Source organism: Bubalus kerabau, chromosome 22 (assembly GCF_029407905.1).
Source record: "Bubalus kerabau isolate K-KA32 ecotype Philippines breed swamp buffalo chromosome 22, PCC_UOA_SB_1v2, whole genome shotgun sequence".
NCBI classification, from domain to species: domain Eukaryota; kingdom Metazoa; phylum Chordata; class Mammalia; order Artiodactyla; family Bovidae; genus Bubalus; species Bubalus kerabau.
In genome coordinates, this window is record NC_073645.1 from 13,033,198 (window position 1) to 13,053,949 (window position 20,752).

A 20,752-nucleotide genomic window follows, 5' to 3' on the forward strand; every position below is an offset into this window, starting at 1 on the left:
CTGATGCTGGGAGTGATTGGGGGCAGGAGGAGAAGGGGACGACAGAGGATGAGATGGCTGGATGGCATCACGGGCTCGATGGACATGAGTTTGGGTAAACTCTGGGAGTTGGTGATGGACAGGGAGGTCTGGCGTGCTGCGATTTGTGGAGTTGCAAAGAGTCGTACTCGACAGAGTGACTGAACTGAACTGAATTGAAGGGTTTTCTATAGATAATATCATATCATCTTCAAATACAGACTATTTTACTTTTTCCTCTTGATTTGGATGCCTTTGTCTTTGTTCACTCCATAGAAAGACTTTGAGATTCATCTATGTTGCTTCATCTATGTAATAGTGGTTTGCTCATTTTTTTTTACTGAGTAAGATTTCAATGTATGGATACATACTGCAGTTTGTTTACCACACTCACTTAATTATAGTAACTTTATAGTAACTTGATTGTCTGTCTTGAAATCAAGTAATGGCTTTCCAACTCATTCTTCTTTCTTAAATTTTTTAATATTCCAGTTGTTTTGGTTTTCATATAAGTTTTAACATTAGCATGTTAAATTTTACACTGTAATTATACTGAACATATAGAAAAAAATTGAGGAAATTGACATCTTAACAATAAAGTATTACCAACATCAAGATGGTGTAAGTTGTCCTTCCTTTTTATTCTCCTTTTTATCAACTAAAAATCAATATCCATGATAAACAATAAAACCTTTCTTGGAGTTGTAGAAACCAGGACCACATGCAAGGGACCTAGGAAAATTCTAATTCATCTGTGCAGATGGTAATAGGCAGACACACCTCCATCTGGGCTGTGGAACCAGCAAGAGACAGCAAAGCTGCCACAGTTCCTCTCAACTGAGATTGGGGAAACCTGGGTGATAACGACTTGGGCAGATACTCATTGATGGGAAAGATTTTGTAAAGATTCAGCCATTTTGAAGGGAGATTTCAACACAACGTTTGAGGGGAAAAAAAATGAAGGTTTGGATACTGTGGGGGTAAGAGGAATGTTGCTAGTGTTGCCTTTGTACTAAATTGTACACTCAAAGTTTTCTTAAGAAGTTAGAGCTCATGTTAAGTGTTCTTAGCACCATAAAGTAATATTTCAATTAATAAATAAAACTTCATTTTATTCATGTAAGCAAGATTTGGTATAATTCATTTTATAACTGTGTTGTAACGACCATCAAAATCTTTTGTTTCTCCCCAGATTTTAAAAATTTATTTATTTTTAGTTGGAGGATAATTTCTTTACAATGTTGTGTTGGTTTCTGCCATACATCAACATGAATCAGCCATAGGTCTACATATGTTCCTTCCCTCCTGAACCTCCCTCCCACCTCCTACCCCATCCCACGCCTCTAGGTTGTCACGGAGCCCTGGTTTGAGTTCCGTGATTCATACAGAAAATTCCCACTGGCTGTTATATATATAGTAGTGTATATGTTTCCGTGCTACTCTCTCCATTCATCCCACCCTCTCCTCCCCTCCTTTATGTCCGTTAAGTTTGTTCTCTATATCTGTCTCCATTGCTGCCCTGCAAATATGTTCATCAGTACCATCTTTCTAGGTTCCATATATATGGGTTAATATGCAATAATTGTTTTTGTTTTTCTGACTTATTTCACTCTGTATAATAGGCTCTAGCTTCATCCACATCATTAGTGCTGACTCAGATGAATTCCTTTTATGGCTGAGTAATATTCCATCATATATACATACCACCGCTTCTTTATTCATTCATTTGTCGATGGACATCTAGGTTGCTACTATGTCCTAGCTATTGTAAATAGTGCTGCAAGGAAGATTGGGTGCATGTGCCTTTTTTCAATTATGGTTTTCTCAGGGTATATGCCCAGTAGTAAGATCACTGGGTCATATAGTAGTTTTATTCCTACTTTTTTACAGAGTCTCCATACTGTCTTCCATAGTGGTCATATCAATTTTCATTCCCACTAATAGTGTGGGTCAGGGAATTTGGAAAAGGAAAGACTAAGCAGTGCTCTTAATGTATAACAGGAGCAGCCTGCTTTGCCACTGGTTCTAGCTCCTAATTTCTAACTTGGAATGAAATCTGACATTCTCAAATCAATAAGGGGAGAATGGCACACTAATAGAATACCTATGAGAATACAGAAGGTATTTGAAAATAAATTCAGTATTTATTAGCAATGTATGTGAGGTATTCTGAAAAATTCATTTTACTTTAGCAATTCCAATAACATTCAAGGAATGATTTTGGTGTTGGAGACTTGACCAGGTTGGAGACTTGACCAGATTAGGTCGCTCACAGTCACCAGTCCTGGTATCCTATGGATGGCCTCCTCTTTTGCTCTCTCCATCTCAACTCCAAGTGTTAACTTCCCTTTGGCCTTCTCTCAGGCTACCTCTACTCAAAATCTGGGGTCTTTGAATTGAGATCCTTACAGTCTTTAGTTTAAACAGCATAAACTAATTTTCAGTCCCTTAAAACAAGTCCTCAGAAGCCTTTGATGATGAGGTTGATTACAATCACATTTGGATATGAGTGTTTCATGAGAGAGTAGGTGAATCTATAAGCCTGAAACTGAAAAAACTGGCAAGTTGTGAACAGTACACAATGCAGCATTTCCCAGGTGGAGGTGGGAGCAGGATTATGTGAGTGCAAGAGCCCCTTATGAAAAGTATCCATTAGGAAGAAGGGAAGAGTTGGTGCAGATATTTGCAGTAGGAATGGAGAACAATCAGGGCACTTAAAAGTTTGAAAATGAGCATTGGTCACTGATTAAGTCATTTTCATCATGTGGAGTACAATGAGTGAACAAAAGAGCTATTCAATAGGCCATATTTGAATCCAGATATATAAAACAATAATACAAACATTTATCTGTATTCTCAATGTTTGAGTCACATTTGACCTGCCATTCTGAGAGGATTAAAGGAAGTTCTCAGGTCCTGAATCACTGACTGCTTTGTTTTATTCACAATTCAACAAAAAACAAGATCATTCCAGGTAGCAATTTTCCTTCCCTCTTTTGAAAGATGGTGTATCAGTTTCCTAGGTCTGCCTTAACAAACTACCACAAAATGCATGGCTTAAAATAACAGAAAATTATTGGCTTATCTTTCTGGAATTTGGAAATCTGAAATCAAGGTGTTTGAAGGGCCATGCTCCCTCTGAAACCTGTTGGAAAATCCTTCATCACCTCTTCCTTGGTTATGATGGTTTGCCAGAAGTCTCTTTTGCTCCTTGCCTGGCAGCTGAATAGCTTCCGTCTCTGCCTGTATTGTCATATGGCATTCTCTCTGTGTGGCTCTATCTTCAAAAGGCCATTGTCTTACAAGGCCCTGAGTACTGTCTCAGCTTAATGTAAATTATTTCTTCTGTAATAACCCTATTTCCAAATGCAGTGACATTCTAAGGTATTAGTGGTCAGAGCTTGAGCAAGTCTTTTTTGAGAGGCATTGGGGGTGGGGAAACACAATTCAACCCATAACAGATAGTAAAATGTAGCTATGTAAAAAAGTCCTCCGTAGTAGGTTAATATATGAAACAATCTTTGGGGAAACAGAATGAGGTACACAATGAGAAGAAATAATGAGAGTAATACAAGTGTAAAAGCTGTATGATAGATGTGGCGATAAGGCACAGGAGAACCGGAAGATACGGTGACAAATGGAATATCCGTGAAGCAAATAGCAAGGCAGTAAATAATATGACTTTACAATGAAACATGTACTGCATCATGCTAATAAAATTTTCCTTGGTAGGTTCAAAATGTGATGGCTGTGTTTTATCCACATGTTTGGAAATGCATTTTCTTTACTAGGAAAAAAAGCCATTAACCCTGAAGCCAATATGAATATTGTAAGTTATTTTTATCATTAATTAAAAAAAATATTTGGCACTGTTATTTTCAATCGTTCTTTTAAATTTTCTTTTATTATACAATCTGAAAGCTCTCCTTATATAGCATATGTTATATCAACCCATAAGTTTCACTTTGCTGCTGCTGCTAAGTCACTTCAGTTGTGTTCGACTCTGTGCGACCCCATAGACGGAAGCCCACCAGGCTTCGCCGTCCTTGGGATTCTCCAGGCAAGAACACTGGAGTGGGTTGCCATTTCCTTCTCCAATGCATGAAAGTGAAAGGAAAGTCGCTCAGTCGTGTCCGACTCCCAGCGACCCCACGGACTACAGCCCACCAGGCTCCTCCATCCATGGGATTTTCCAGGCAAGAGTACTGGAGTGGGGTGCCATTGCCTTCTCCGAGTTTCACTTTAAAGGTCATAAAAATGACCAAGTGAACTCGTGAAGCTAAATATTTTGTTTTTTTCTCCAGAGTGAGATAATTTCCTACTGGGGTTACCCAAGTGAAGAGTATGAAATTATCACTGCAGATGGCTACATCCTTCAGCTCAACCAGATTCCTCATGGGAAGAATGATGCTAATCATTTAGATAGGATTGGAGTGAGGGGAAAATTGAAAGTCATTAAGTCCAAGTCAAATACATTCCAGTCATTCTAATCATAGAATGTGAAATTAAGTTACTCGTAAAAAATGAACCTTGAATTTCTGAGATTAAGTTGACGGTCTGTTAACATTTAATTTACATTGATCTCTATGATGTGAAAATGAAGCACACATGTGTGTGCTAAGTCACTTCTGTCATGTCCATATCTTTGTGATGCTATGGACTGCAGCCCTCCAGGCTCCTCTGTCCATGGGATTCTCCAGGGAAGAGTACTGGGTGGGTTGCCATGCCCTCGTCCAGGGGATCTTCCTGACCCAGAGAGTGAACCTGTGCCTCTTACGTCTCTTGCATTGGCAGGTGGGTTTTTTACCACTAGGGCCACCTGGTGAAGCACACACCAGCCAATAAATTTTGTTTGGTGTACTGGGTGGAGACTCAGAGTCCCTGAATAGAAGCCCCAGGACTTTCAACCACATTTTTCTCTGGGATTCTTCACTTACCCAAGTGTGTATTAGCACTGCTCTTTCTGGTATAACAGCAGAGATCTGGTTCAGTCTTACTTTCTGCCTAAGTTCTCAGAATGTGGCTGCTCAGTCACTTCAGTCATGTCTGACTCTTTGCAACCCCATGGACTGTAGGTCACCCAGAATTCTGTCCACAGAATTCTCCAGGCAAGAATACTGGGATGGGTTGCCATGCCCTCTCCAGGGTTATCTTCCTGACCCAGGGATTGACCCCACATGTCCTGTGTCTCCTGCATGGCAGGCAGATTATTTACTGTTGAGCCACCAGGGAATCTCAAGTGCCCAGAATAAGCAGATGCTATTCTAAGTTCAGGAGGGTAACTTTTTTCTTTAATAATCTGCACATGAATTTTTAAGACCCAAAACATTCCTGTTTCTGATATTTCTTTCGACTTTTCACGAAGTGTAAATTCTTCACATAGAAAGAATGTTAACTTGTAAATCCTAGAAATTAAAAACTTTCACTAATGAAATTTAACTTACAGAGGTCTGGCAAAAAGAGGACATAGGACCCCATAGATGTGGCTATCCTTTTGCACTGAAAATTAGAGAATAGCATTTCTATTATTAGTATAAAATAACCTTAATAAATTGTTAACTCATTTCTTTGCCATATAAACCAAACAATCTTAACAATAGCTGGTGCTTTGAAAACCTGTGTTGTACTATCCAATAGACTTTCTTGTTTAAAAACATTTTCTTTGCTTCTTTTCAGTCCAAAAACCAGTTGTGTACTTACAGCATGGTCTGTTTGTAACTGGCAGTATCTGGATTTCCAATCTTCCCAACAGTAGCCCAGGCTTCCTTCTGGCAGATGCTGGGTATAATGTGCAGATAGGGAACAGCAGGGGAAGTAGGTGGTCCCAGAAACACTTATACCTGAAAACAGATTCCAAAGAATTCTGGGCTTTCAGGTAAGGAAGGAAAAAATCTGTATTGTTGTATTTTGACTTTAAAATGTGCTTTTTAAATTATCATATTGAAATAAATTTCTAAAACTGAAATCAAGGTATTTCATTTAAAATAGGTAACTCGAAAATATTTTTAAGGATTTATATAGAACACTGCCCTAGATTTTTATATTGTTATTAATGAGCTAAAAATTAAGATGAAAATATGTCAAAGAGACATTATTTCCTCTTCTTCCCTCAAATTGAAAGTGAAAGAAAATGAAAGTGTTAGTCACTCAGTCATGTCTGACTCTTTGCAACTCCATGGACTGTAGCCCACCAAGCTCCTCTGTCCTTGGAATTCTGTAGGCAAGAATACTGGAGTGGCTAGCCATTCCCTTCTCCAGAGGATCTTCCCAACCCAGGGATCAAGCCCGGGTCTCCTTCATTGCAGGCAGATTCTTTGCCATCTGATCCACCAGGGAAGCCCACCAAATATTAATCATGTTACCAACCTATCCACTACATTTTATTTTGTGTGTCAATACTGCTATTTTTAGGGGGAAAAAGTGGAGGAGGGAGGAGAAGACAAGAGTAAAAAATGTACATGGTTACTTACTTTTTGCAACGGAAAAGTGCCGGGAGCCGGCATATTGCATAGAGTGCATATTGCATATTGAGTGCAGCACTTTCCACAGCACCATCTTTCAGGATCTGGAATAGCTCAACTAGAATTCTATCACTGCCGGGAGCCAGCATGAGGCACTCCACCCATGACAAAGGTCATGAGGAAGGAGGCTCGGCATACGCAAAGGCGGGATCGAGCCTCAGGAGTCCCCCTGGAAATTCTTGAGCATCTACCCCCAAAACCAGAGTCTGCCTACTTTCTGCTTTGTGCTTTCACCTACACCTCTCTCTGACTTTACGGGGGGCTGTCCCCCACTACCTCTCTCTGAAAAAAGAGTTAGCTTACAGCTCCAGTTAATAATTCCTGGGTGTGACAGTGTTTAACCTACAAACTCCTTTGGAAATCCTCTAGCCTGCCTGAAAAGGTTTTTCCGGCCACATGTGATTGTTCAGAGCCTCCCAACTGTGAGAGGCAGGAGATGTTCTAAACTGTCTAAACACAGATTCCTTTGAGTAGTTAAAAGATTGATTAGAAATTGTATTGGTGAAGGGTTTTTCACTTATTGGGCCAATGTTTGCTGCTAAGTCTCCATACTCCTTACCTACTGTGTCCTTGGCAGTGTATTGATTGATATAATGGGTGTATAGAAATGTAAGTAGTAGCCTCAATGTTTGTAACGTTGGACCCTTGAATTAATTATTTTCTTGATTGAGCCCACCTCACCTTTGCCCTATAGGAATGCAGCTTTGTCCAATGCTTTTTTGGAGGCTGGTGCCTGACTTTGGAATAATCACCTTTAGAGAAAAATAAGTTTCTTAAAATGTTAACAGGCCTCCGGGCCAGAAGATGATGTAATTCACCTGAACTTTTGCATATGATAAGTTTGAAAGCCTGGCTTCGATTAGGACCAGGAACGGCTGTCCTTGCATGACTCCACCCCTTCCCCCATTATCCTCTATGCACAACTTCAGGTATAAAAACTACTTTGGAAAATAAAGTGCGGGCCTTGTTCACCGAAACTTGGTCTCCCCATGTCGCTCTCTCTCTCAAATTCTGGCTGAGTCTCCATCTGGAGCGCGGAACCCGCCATGCTTGCTAATTATGCCTGGGCTTCTAAGATCCGACCAGGGAGGCCTCAGTGTCTCCTCTCCTTCGGGAGAACGGAAGGACGCCTGCGGCCTACGTAAGTGGTGCAAACTTCTTGTCTTGAAGTTTTATTGGTCTCCCGCGTAAACCAAGCTACTCAGCCTCTTTTCTCCACTGAATTTTCCTACTGAGCTATCCTCATTCTATTACTCTTTATATCCTTAATTAACGTTTAATTAAGCAGTTGTTTCCTGACCCTCGTCTACGCCATCTCTCCTTCGAACTCCCTGGATCAGCTGGGGCTGGACCCCAGCAGAAAAGTAAAATAATGTAAAGCATCTGCTGTCACCAATTGCCAAAAAAAAAACACCTTGATTTTCTACTTTCACTTCTATACCCCTAGCAGTGGTTTTTGTCTGCTATTTTTAAATAGTATATTGTTCATATTTCTCTTATGGGAAAAACATAAAATGCAATATCTTAGATCTTAAGATCTAGAGGAAGAGCACTCTGAAATTTAGTCCGTCACTTATTGGCTATGCTCACAGGCACATTTTCTGCTTCTTCAGCTCTAGAATGTGTGTAGTCATATATTTACCTCAAAGAAATTTTGTGAACTAGGAATGAAGTGGTGATTAGAAGCAGGTAGCATATTGCTTGCTTGTTTAGTCACTAAGTCATGTCGGATTCTTTGCATCCCCATGGACTATAGTCCACCAGGCTCCTCTGTGTGGGATTTCCTAGGCAAGAATACTAGAGTGGGTTACAATTTCTTTCTCCAGGGGATCGTCTGGACCCAAGGATTGAACTACCATCTCCTGCATTGGCAGGCAGATTCTTTTCCACTGAGCCACCTGGGAAGCTCTAGGTAACATATTGTTGTTGTTGCTCAGTCACTAAGTCATGTCTGACTCTCTTTGACACCATGAACTGCAGCAGACCAGACTTCCCTGTCCTCCACTAAAACATGGTCCATTGGAGGAGGGAATGGCAAATGACTCCAGTATTCTTGCCTGGAAAATCCCATTTACAGAGGAGCCTGGCAGGCTACTATCCATGGGTCGCAAAGGGTTGGACATGACTGAGTGACTAACACACACATTCTTGCCACGAGAACCCCATGAACTGTATTAAAAAGTCACATATTAGCAGGTAACAAATGTGAAAGTGAAAGTGTTGATCACTCAGTCACTCTTTGCGACCCCATGAGCTCCTCTGTCCATGCATTGTAGACAGATTCTGTACCATCTGAGCCACCATGGAAGCCCTGGTAACAAACAAGATGTGTGGAAATAGTGCTAGGTCTTATGACCCTTCTTAAGTCCATTAAACAGAGGATAAGTTTCTTATTTACTAATAGCACAGAGAACTCTGCTCAATATACTATAATAGCTAAATAGGAAAAGAATCTGAAAAAGAATAGATACATGTATATGTATAACTGAATCATTTTGCTATATACCTGAAACTAACATAGTATTGTCAATAAACTACACTACAATATAAAATTAAAATTTTATTAGAAAACATGATTTTTTTAAGATTTACAAAATTAAAACAGGTTTCATATATTTTTGTTTCATGAAGTTATGATGAAATGATAAAATATGATCTTCTAGCCACCGTTGATTTTGTTGTGAAGAAAACAGGACAAAAATGAATTTACTATGTAGGATATTCCCTGGGAACAACTATAGATATGGTAAGAAATATAAAAACTGATTATGGTATAATTTTTATTTTAAAGATTTAACAAAGAAAACATTTTAAAAAAACAGAAATAATTTTAGAAATCATACATATTAGCTATAATTATTTAGAACATACAGACAATCTGAAAAGGAACACAGTTAAATGCCAATGATACTTGTTTTATTATAGAATATTATGGAAAGTATAATATTATATATTATATATATAATATAATATATACTATATATAATTATATATTAAATATTTTATAATTATATAAATTATATGTTTATAAATTATATAAATTAAATATATAAATTATATAATATTTATAATATATTTAATATATTATATATAAATATATATAATATATACAATATTTATATAATTATATATTATATAATTATATAAAAATTATATATTAAATATAAATTATATTAATTCTATAATTATATTTTTATATTACTATAAAATTAAAAAATAAAATTTTATAATTATATTTATATTAATTAATATATAATATATAATTATTATGAACATAATATAAATATAACTATTTATAATATATATTTATATAATATATAAATAACATATATTATATAATATATAATATAATATATAGTAATATATATAATATTATATCATATATGTATTATATTATATATAATATATAATAATGTAATTATATATAATAATATATTATATAATAATATAATTACATAAATATTATATTAACATTAATTATTAATATATTAATTTTAATTAATAATTATTAATTGATTGATATATTTAACATTAATTATTAATATATAATATAATGTATAATATATATTATAATTATATTATATAATATATAATATAATATATGGAAAGTTTATTATGGAATATACTTGTATAGTCTTTCTAGAATAAACCAAATGGATATCATCATCTATTAATGTGATCTTTCTAATCATACCACATGTATTAAAGAAGCTGTATATGCAGAGGATCACCTGAGACTCTGTAGCTAGAATTTCTAAGACTGAGGACTTGGCATGTGTTTTTAAAAAAATTTTCCTTATAGTGTTTTTTAATAGAAAGTTGGTGTGTTGATACTCTTTAGGAGAAGTCTGGAGTTTGGTTGGTCTGACTTCTTTGAGCAGTGACATTCTGCTGCCCAGTGAGATTTGTTTGCACGTTGCCTGGATCCCTCTAGGGTAGTATGAGGCATATCAATTTTCATACTGAAAATCCTATAAAGACTAAATGCTTCCAAACTTTTCAATTGATATGTAAAAATTAATTAATTCATCGTTTCAATGTACAGTGTACCTACTATTTGAATTATACTTTGTTGCCTGGCATTGGCAATGTATATTGTACACTAAAGAAATCTCAAGCTTGTGATCTAAGAAGGCAGTTTGTCTTCCTCATCACTACTGGTATGTTGCTGCAGGGGATGTGGAGGGTGAGCAGTCCTGCGCATAATATGATGTTTGGTAGTATCTCTGGTCTCTAGCCACCAGATTCTAGTAGTACCCCCTTTGCATACTCAGAGTTGCAACAACAAAAAATGTGTCCAGATTTTACCAAATGTCCTTGAGGGTTGCAAATCACCACTACTGGAGAACTGCTACAAAAGGGGTGATATTTCCAGCAGGCTTATGGTCAGTCAGATGAACAGGAAGGAGGCTAACAGAGAGGAGAGTTCAACAGTCAATTAAGCATGAAAGGCCCCTCTCCTAGGGTTCATGATACTTTAGAGACACCTCAAAATGTTTCATTTCTTTTAAAATTAGGAGAATAAAGAAATATAATTCATTTCAGATTGTATTCATCTTTATATCAGTCACAAAATATAGTTTTACATAGATTTATGTGTGTGTGCAGGTATGTGTGTGTCTGTGTGTGTAGGAAGGGACCTGTGAAGGCAAAGGCATCTGGGGTGTTGAAAGGCATCATGTGACCATAGAAGAAAACATTTCCTTTGAACACAGTTATTAGGGAAGATTTTATGAGGACAAAAAAAAAGAATGGTAAACTGTACCTTGAATATTGATGGTCTTTTGAAAGACAGATGGCTCAGCCTCCTTTATGGAAAAAGAGGTCAAAACAGTAGAGGATGTATCTAGGCCCTCAGTACATTTAATCAGATTCAGGGATATCAGTAGAGACAGAAGCAGATGGAACAGCCTTTTGATAGGAGGGATGGTTTATATTTTCTAAATGTTTTAATAATGAAATAAAACACCAAGGGTCACTGAAAGTTAGTGATGGAATCAGCAAGCACTCATAGTGATTGCAAAAAAGTCAAATAGAATTGAATTTCAAGAAATTATTCTGGTGTTGATGGGCAGGGTAAATTGTAGAGAAAATCTCACGAGACCAGTTTGATGAAAAGAAAACAGCTCTATTATGTAATCTTTGGTAAACTAGTCAAATAACAATGGAAATTTGAAGCAAGACAGAATTCAAGTAAACTAGTCTATTGTTTTCTTTCAGCTTTTGGAGCGTTTGCAACAAATCCACAACTGGCTGAAAAGATTAAAATCCATTTTGCCCTGGCTCCAGTCAATACTAATAGATATATAACAAGTATGGTTTGTGGTCTTGCTTACATCGAACCAGCATTATTCAAGGTTTGTGGTTGGTTATATCACACGCTTATAGTTTTCAAAATGTGGGAATGTGAACAAAACTTTAAAAAATGAAACTGACATAGCCTCCTGCTGGATCAAAATGCTGTTTCCCTTGCTGACTTCACTGCAATGCAACTCTCCCCTAAACTTGATGCTGCGTTGTGCATGGTGCTCAGTCCAGTCCAGTTCAGTCGCTCAGTCGTGTCCGACTCTCTGCGACCCCATGAATCGCAGCACGCCAGGCCTCCCTGTCCACCACCAACTCCCAGAGTTCACTCAGACTCACATGCGTTACCCAGTTTATTAAGTATATTTTTCTTTTTTTACTTATATGCATTGCTTATCTTTTGAAATCATTATTAATACAGTTTCTTCTTATACAAATTCACAATCTGTATTTCTCTCTCAAGTTTACTATCTTGATCTCCTTTTAATTTTGCACACAGAAATTTTAATAGGTTGATTTTTTTTTCTCCTTTCAACTTCCTTTCTGTTTTCCGTCGTCTTGTCCCTGCCTACACTAAGGTCTCTATATTGCTTGCAGTCATTATTTTAATGATATATTTAGAGTAGAAATATTGTGTTGTTGTTGTTCAATTGCTCAGTCATGTGCAACTCTTTGCAACCCCATGGACTGCAGCATGCCAGACTTCCTGTCTGTCCCACCTCCTGGAGCTTACTTAAACTCATGTCTATTGGGAGTCGGTGATGCCATCCAACCATCTAGTCCTCTGTCATCACCTTCTCCTGCCTTCAGTCTTTTCCAGCATCAGGGTAGCAAGTTTTTTAGAGATACCAATGAGAGATAAATTGAATGATTTGAAATCCTATTGCTCATGGTAGTAACAATAGTCCTGTGGTCAATTACATTTGTTGTTGTTGTTTAGTCACTAAGTTGTGTCTGACTCTTTTGTGACCCCATGGATGTAGCCCGCCAGGTTCCTCTGTTCAAGGGATTTCTCAGGCAAAAATACTGGAGTGGGTTGCCATTTCTTCTCCAGGGAATCTTCCCTACCCAGGGATCAAACCCACATCTCTTGTGGTCTCCGCATTGGCAGGTGGATTCTTTTACCTGAGCCACCAGGGAAGCCCTGGTTGATGTTTACCTTGGTGAAAAATACCAGTTTTCCAGAGCATCTACTCCATCTTGAACCACTAATAAAATGTCATGGTTCTAGTTCCTCTGCATCCTTTGCATCAGTTGATATTTTCAGGTTAAAATTTTAGCCATTGTAATTGTTGTGCTTCCTTGTGGCTTTAATTTGCATTGATCTATTAAAAGACACTTACTCCTTGGAAGGAAAAGTTACGACCAACCTAGATAGCATATTAAAATGCAGAGATACTACTTTGCCAACAAAGGTCTGTCTAGTCAAGGCTATGGTTTTTCCAGTGGTCATGTACGGATGTGAGAGTTGGACTGTGAAAAAGGCTGAGTGCCGAAGAATTGATGCCTTTGAACTGTGGTGTTGGAGAAGACTCTTGAGAGTCCTTTGGACTGCAAGGAGATCCAAACAGTCCATTCTAAAGGAGATCAGTCCTGGGTGTTCATTGGAAGGACTGATGCTGAAGCTGAAACTCCAATACTTTGGCCAACTCATGTGAAGAGTTGACTCATTGGAAAAGACCCTGATGCTGGGAGGGATTGGGGGCAGGAGGAGAAGGGGACGACAGAGGATGAGATGGTTGGATGGCATCACCGACTCGATGGACATGGGTTTGGGTGGACTCCAGGAGTTGGTGATGGACAGGGAGGCCTGGTCTGCTGTGGTCCTTGGGGTTGCGAAGAGTTGGACATGACTGAGAGACTGAACTGAACTGAATGATGACACATTTTAAATTAATTTTTATATATGGCATGAGGAAAGAGGCCAATTATACTTTTTGACATAGATATCCATTGTCACAGCTCCATTTGTTTTTCCAAAGATGATTCTTTCCATATTTAATTACTTTTCAACTTTATTGATAATCAATTGACCATAGATGTATAAATTTACATCTGAACACTTAACGCTGTATCATTTACCTATATATTTCTATCTTTATGCTGAAACCACTCTGTTGTGATTTCTTTATCTTTGTAACAAGTTTAAAATCAAAACTATTGAGTCCTCCAAATTTTTACTTCTTTTTCAAGAATGATTTTATTACATTGGGTACCTTGTATTTCCATATGAATTTTAGGACCAGCTTACAAATTTCTTTAAAAATATCAGATGGGTTTTCTATAAGGTTTGAATTGAATCTGTAGTGGGATTATTTTTATTCCAATCACTTCTTATCTCTGTATTTTCATTGGAAAGTTTAATCCAGTTTTATGGTGTTGTTCAGTCGCTAAATTGTGTCCAACACTTTGTGACCCCAAGGACTTCAGCATGCCAGGTTTCCCCGTTCTTCAATATCTTCCAGAGTTTGCTCAAATTCATGTCCACTGAGTCAGTGATGCTATCTAAACAGCTCATCCTCTGTTGCCTTGTTCTTGTTTGCTTTCAATCTTTTCCAGCATCAGGGTTTTTCCAATGAGTCAACTCTTCACATCAAGTGGCAAAAGTATTGGAGTTCAGCTTCAGCAACAGTCCTTCCAATGAATATTCAGGACTGAATTCCTTTAGAATTGACTGGTTTGATCTCCTTTCAGTCCAAGGGACTCTCAGGAGTCTTCTCCAGCATCACAATTTGAAAGCATCAATTCTTCAGCACTCAGCCTTCTTTATGGTTCAAGTCTCACATCTGTACATGACTACTGGAAAACCAATAGCTTTGACTATATGGACCCTTGTCAGCAAAGTGATGTCTCTGATTTTTAATATATTCTGTCTAGGTTTGTCAGAGCTTTCTTTCCAAGGAGCAAGTGTCTTTTATTCTCATGGCTACAGTTACCGTCCACAAAGATTTTGGAGCCCAAGGAAAAAGAAAATTATCACTGCTTCTACTCTTCCCCCATCTATTTGCCATGAAGTGATGGGACTGAATGCCATAATCTTACTTTTTGGATGTTGAGTTTTAAGGCAGCTTTTTGGCCCTTCTCCCTCACCCTCATCAAGAGGCTCTTTGGTTCCTCTTCCTTTTCTGCCCTTTAAGTGGTATCATCTGTATTTCTGGGTTTGTTGATATTTCTCCAGGGAATCTTGATTCCAGCTATGGTTCATCCAGCCCAGCATGTCACATGTGCACTCTGCATAGAAGTTAAATAAGCAGGGTGACAATTCACAACTCTGATGTGCTCTTTTCCCAATTTTGAACCTGTCCTTTGTTCCATGTCTAGTTCTAACTGTTGCTTCTTAACCTACATTTCTTAGGAAGCAGGTAAGGTGGTCTGGCACTCCCATCTCTTTAAGAATTTTCCACGTTCATTGTGATCCACACAGTTAAAGGCTTTAATGTAGTCAATGGAGCAAAAGAAAATTTTTTCCTGGAACTCCCTTGCTTTCTCATGATCCAATGAATGTTCCCAGCCCATGTTACAAATATTTCAAAAAAATCTAATTATTTGTGTTGTTTAAAATCCCCATATTTGTAGTAATTTTCATTTGCTTTACATATAACCAAGATGTACTCTAGATGAAACCCTTGTCTGTGGATTAATTTCACTCATATTTTAGCTTTACCTCTTTCATAGAAAATGCATACAAAATATCTTCTCTTAACAACCACAGGTTGTATCTTTGTTCTGTAGGTTTTTCCTTCTAACATCTATTTTGTACAATGCTCCTTTAAAGTTTATGTTTGCCATATTTGTAACTTCAAAAAAATTTCAAATTAATTCGTGTGGGTATGATTTACCTACAACTTAATACACACATTCTGAATAAATTTTCCAAGAAGCCTGATAAGTGTGTAATTCTATATAACCACAAAATATAGCTGTATCATATTTTCATCATCCTGGATAATTTCCATTTGTCCCTTTGAGGTTTTCCATTCTCTCACTCCTTAAAGTAACCTCAAATATAGTAATTATGCTTTCTGACACTAAGGATTTATTTAACATTTTTAGAAACTCAGGTAAATTAAATCATACATTAAGTATGATTTTGTGCTTTACTTTTTGATGAACTTTTTTTCATTTTTATCCACAAATTTTATATCTTCCTCTTTCAGTCTCTATGTCTGAGATAGAATTAAATTATCATCTAAAAATAAATTTCTATCTAATATCCTTTGTTTTTAATGCATTAATTTAGCTAAGTATACTTCTACTATCCTTTTTTTGAAAGATTTTGGAGAAAATATGTTTTTCTATCATTAAATTTTTTCAGTGTCTACTTGATATTTTATTATTACATTTTTTAGAATATTATTACTTTTTCTAGCTTATTTTTCTACTATATCTCTTGAAATTTATTTTCTTTTTTTAAAAATTCAGTTTCTAAATCCCATTTTGCTATTTTTTTCTTACAATGGACATATCTTAATATGAACAAAATTTATCTGCTTACCTTTGTATGCCTTTTAAGTGCAGATATTTCCTTTTTATGTCACACATACCAAAAAAATCTTAAATTTTTATTTTCATTGTTTCTATGAAGGTAAATTCTCTTGTCTTTTTCTGAAGTGAAGTCAGGTCCATTACTTGCCAAAGTGTTTATTCTAGTTGAATTAATTGAAAATTTTCTAACATATTCTATTTTATTAGGCAACTCTTTTAATGTAATTTGTAGACTATCACAGTGAACAAACTCATTCTACCATTCAGACATACATTGCAATTTTGTATCCTTTATTTCTCCTATGCAACGTCCACTGCAGAGGGCATGTAGCTCAGAGAGTAAAGCATCTGCCTTCAATGCGGGAGACCCAGGTTTGATCCCTGGGTCAGGAAGATACCCTGGAGAAGGAAATGGCAACCCACTCCAGTACTCTTGCCTGGAAAATCCCATGGACAGAGAAGCCTGGTAGGCTATAGTCCATGGGGTTGCAAAGAGTCAGACACGACTGAGCAACATCACTGTCTTTCTTTCTTGATTTATATTAGTTACAAAAAATTTTTTCTAACAAAAGTAATCTTTCAAATATGTCATTTTCAGATCTGTTTGGTAAAAAAGAAATTTTGCCCAGTACATATGTTAATAAAATCATCAGTCAAAAAGTGTGCCACTGTGAGGTGCTTGGTACAATTTGTAATAATTTACTTACACAGGTATATGGATATGTGCCCAAAAATTTAAATGAGATAAGTGTCATTTATGATTTAAAGTAAAAAAATTTTTGATGATGTCTTTGTGGTGATGTATCATTACCTTAATAGGCAAAATTTAAGACCTAGGGACAATTGCCTTACCCAATATATGTATATCCTAACCTGTTTAATACAGGTAAATTATTATAATCCAGGATGTATTTTGCAAATAATTTCTAAAGTTCAGTATTTCTGAGATGAAGTAATCAATATGACCAGGTAGAAAATTCAAATATAAGCCTTGACATTATATGTGAATATATATCTGAATATCATATGTGAAGGAATTTTTATTTATTTTCCTCTATTTCATTTTAAAAAATCTATTGCAATGTGTCTGGGCACTGGTTATTCAGTTTCATACTCTTTCTATGGAAAAATTTAATCAAACATTATCATATAAGACAAAGAGATTCCTCTGGTGTTAGATAAAATTATATGCTTTCTTCTAAACTTATTGAAGAGGAATCTGAGTCATAGAAGTAACACAATTTTACTATTTTGAAAGATTCTTGGCAATAAACTAATTATTGACAAATGCATGTGTTGTTTTTCTTTCTTGCAGAGTTGCCTTGATGTCTACTTGATACAGAATCCAGCAGCAATTTCATTTCAAAATCCATTTCACATTATTCAAGAACAACTTTTCAAATTTTATCACTCAGTATTTGTGATACTGAGTGATATTAGAATCAGATCAGATCATATCAGTCGCTCAGTCATGTCCGACTCTTTGCGACCCCATGAATCGCAGCACGCCAGGCCTCCCTGTCCATCACCAACTCCCGGAGTTCACTCAGACTCACATCCATCGAGTCAGTGATGCCATCCAGCCATCTCATCCTCTGTCGTCCCCTTCTCCTCTTGCCCCCAATCCCTCCCAGCATCAGAGTCTTTTCCAATGAGTCAACTCTTCACATGAGGTGGCCAAAGTACTGGAGTTTCAGCTTTAGCATCATTCCTTCCAAAGAAATCCCAGGGCTGATCTCCTTCAGAATGGACTGGTTGGATCTCCTTGCAGTCCAAGGGACTCTCAAGAGTCTTCTCCAATACCACAGTTCAAAAGCATCAATTCTTCTGCCCTCAGCCTTCTTCACAGTCCAACTCTCACATCCATACATGACCACAGGAAAAACCATAGCCTTGACTAGACGGACCTTTGTTGGCAAAGTAATGTCTCTGCTTTTGAATATGCTATCTAGGTTGGTCATAACTTTCCTTCCAAGGAGTAAGCGTCTTTTAATTTCATGACTGCAGTCAGCATCTGCAGTGATTTTGGAGCCCAGAAAAATAAAGTCTGACACTGTTTCCACTGTTTCCCCATCTATTTCCCATGAAGTGATGGGACCAGATGCCATGATCTTCGCTTTCTGAATGTTGAGCTTTAAAAAGCCAACATTTTCACTCTCCACTTTCACTTTCATCAAGATACTGAATAGATATTAGAAATATCTATTCGATATCTATTAAATCTATTATCTAATATCTAAATCTAATATCTATTAAAATATAAGGATTGAAAAGCGTGATTCTGTAATGTGGTGGAGTAAGAAAAAATATTTTGGCGATTGGAATTAGTTACTGTAGTGATAGTGAAAGTCGCTCCATTGTGTCCAGCTCTTTGCGACCCTATGGGCTGTAGTCTGCCAGTCTTCTCTGTCCATAGGATCCTCTAAGCAAGAATACTGGAGTGGGTAGCTATCTCCTTTTCCAGAATTACTGTAGAACTTAAATTTCAATTAAGTGACATTTATTTAGGGTTTAGGAAATAAGATTCCATAAATAGGAAAGAGGACATCAGTTAAATTTTAAGATAAATGAATTTTATATAACTATGTCCACCGTAGAATTCTAAATTTAATTTTGCATCCTGTATTTTACTGGGAAACCAAATTCATATCCCATAAAGAAAGGAAGTAGTTTGAGTTTTTAGCAAAATAGTCTCATTAAAAATAATAATTATGTATATAACCTATTTTCAACCAGATGACAATAATAAATAACAAGTTTCTTGAATATTTCTCCCTTCTTCCTTCCCTTGTTCTGTCTCCCTCCCTATATGCCTCCTTTTCACTTCTCTTGTCTGAAACACCTCTTACTTGATAAGTTTTAATGATTCTCAGTTGGTTTTGTAGCAAAGGTATTACACTGCTTTTTGAGATGATAAAAGGAAATTCCTTTGATGCGGAGAATAGATATTGACCTGTGGGGAATGGGTGGAGTGAGTGAGTGGGTGAAGTCGCTCAGTCATGTCCGACTCTTTGCAACCTCATGGACTGTAGCCTGCCAGACTTGTCATTCCATGGGATTTTCCAGGCAAGAATACTGGAGTGGGTTGCCATTTCCTTCTCCAGGGGATCTTCCTGATCCAGGGATCAAACCCAGGTCTCCCACACTGCAGGCAGACTCTTTACCATCTGAGCTACCAGGGAAGCCCGGGAATGGGTGGAGAAATGTGGTAAAGGTAGAATTTTTTCTTTTATCCTCAAAAGTGACAGCTTTCTTCTCTATTCAAAACAGAAAACTGGTAAAAATGTATTTTTGTTGTTGTTCAGTCACTTAGTCATGTCCAACTCTTTGCAACCTCAAGGACGGTAGCACACCAGGCTTCCCCATCCTTCACTATCTTCCGGAGCTTGCTCAAACTCATATCCATTGAGTCGATGATGTCATCCAACTATCTCATCATCTGTCACCCCTTTCTCCTTCTGCCCTCAATCTTTCCTAGCATAAGGGTCTTTTCCAATGAGTCAACTCTTCACAGCAGGTAGTCAAAGTGTTGGAGCTTCAGCATCAGTCCTTCTAATGAATATTCAGGATTGATTTCCTTTAGGACTGGCTGCTTTGATCTTCTTGCTGTCCAAGGGATTCTCAAGAGTCTTCTCCAGCACCACAGTTCAAAAGCATCAATTCTTCAGTGCTCAGCCTTCTTCATCACCCATGTCCATCTGTACATGACTACTGGAAAAACCATAGCTTTGACTAGATGGACCTTAGTAGGCAAAGTGATATCTCTGCTCTTTAATATGCTAAGTTAGTCATAGCTTTTCTTCCAAGGAGCAAGAGTCTTTTAATTTCATGGCTGCAGTCACCAACTGCTGTGATTCTGGAGCCCAAGAAAATAAAATCTGCCACTGTTTCCACTTTTTCCCCATCTATTTGCTATGAATTGATGGGACTGGATGCCACAATCTTAATTTGTTGAATGTTGGTTTGTAAACCAGGTTTTTCACTCCCCTATTTCACTTTGATCAAGAGGTTCTTTAGTTCCTCTTCACTTTCCACCATTAGGGTGGTATCATATACATTTCTGAGGTTGTCGATATTTTTCCTGGAAGTTTTGATTCCTGCCTGTGATTCATCCAGCCCAGCATTTTGCATGATGTACTCTGCAAAGACATTAAATAAGCAGGGTGACAATATACAGTTTTGATGTACTCCTTTCCCAATTTTGAACTAGTCTTTTGTTCCATGTCCAGTTCTGTTGCTTTTTGCCCCACATACAAGTTTTTTCTCAGGAGGCAGGTAATGTGGTCTGCTATCTCCATCTCTTTAAGAATTTTCCACCGTTTGTTGTGATCCACACAGTCAAAGGTCTTCATGTAGTCAGTGAAGCAGAAGTACATTTTTCTGGAATTTTCTTGCTTTTTCTATGATCCATTGGATGTTGGCAA

At 37.2% G+C, this 20,752-nt stretch overlaps 1 long non-coding RNA gene across 1 annotated transcript; it reads left to right on the forward strand.

Moving 5' to 3' along the window:
* The first annotated feature begins 7,258 nt into the window (after positions 1-7,258).
* On the forward strand, positions 7,259-20,042 carry LOC129636498 (uncharacterized). The gene is made up of 3 exons (XR_008706950.1): positions 7,259-7,680; positions 11,760-11,896; positions 17,644-20,042. It is a non-coding gene; the product is annotated as an uncharacterized LOC129636498 (long non-coding RNA).
* The last annotated feature ends 710 nt before the right edge of the window (positions 20,043-20,752 follow it).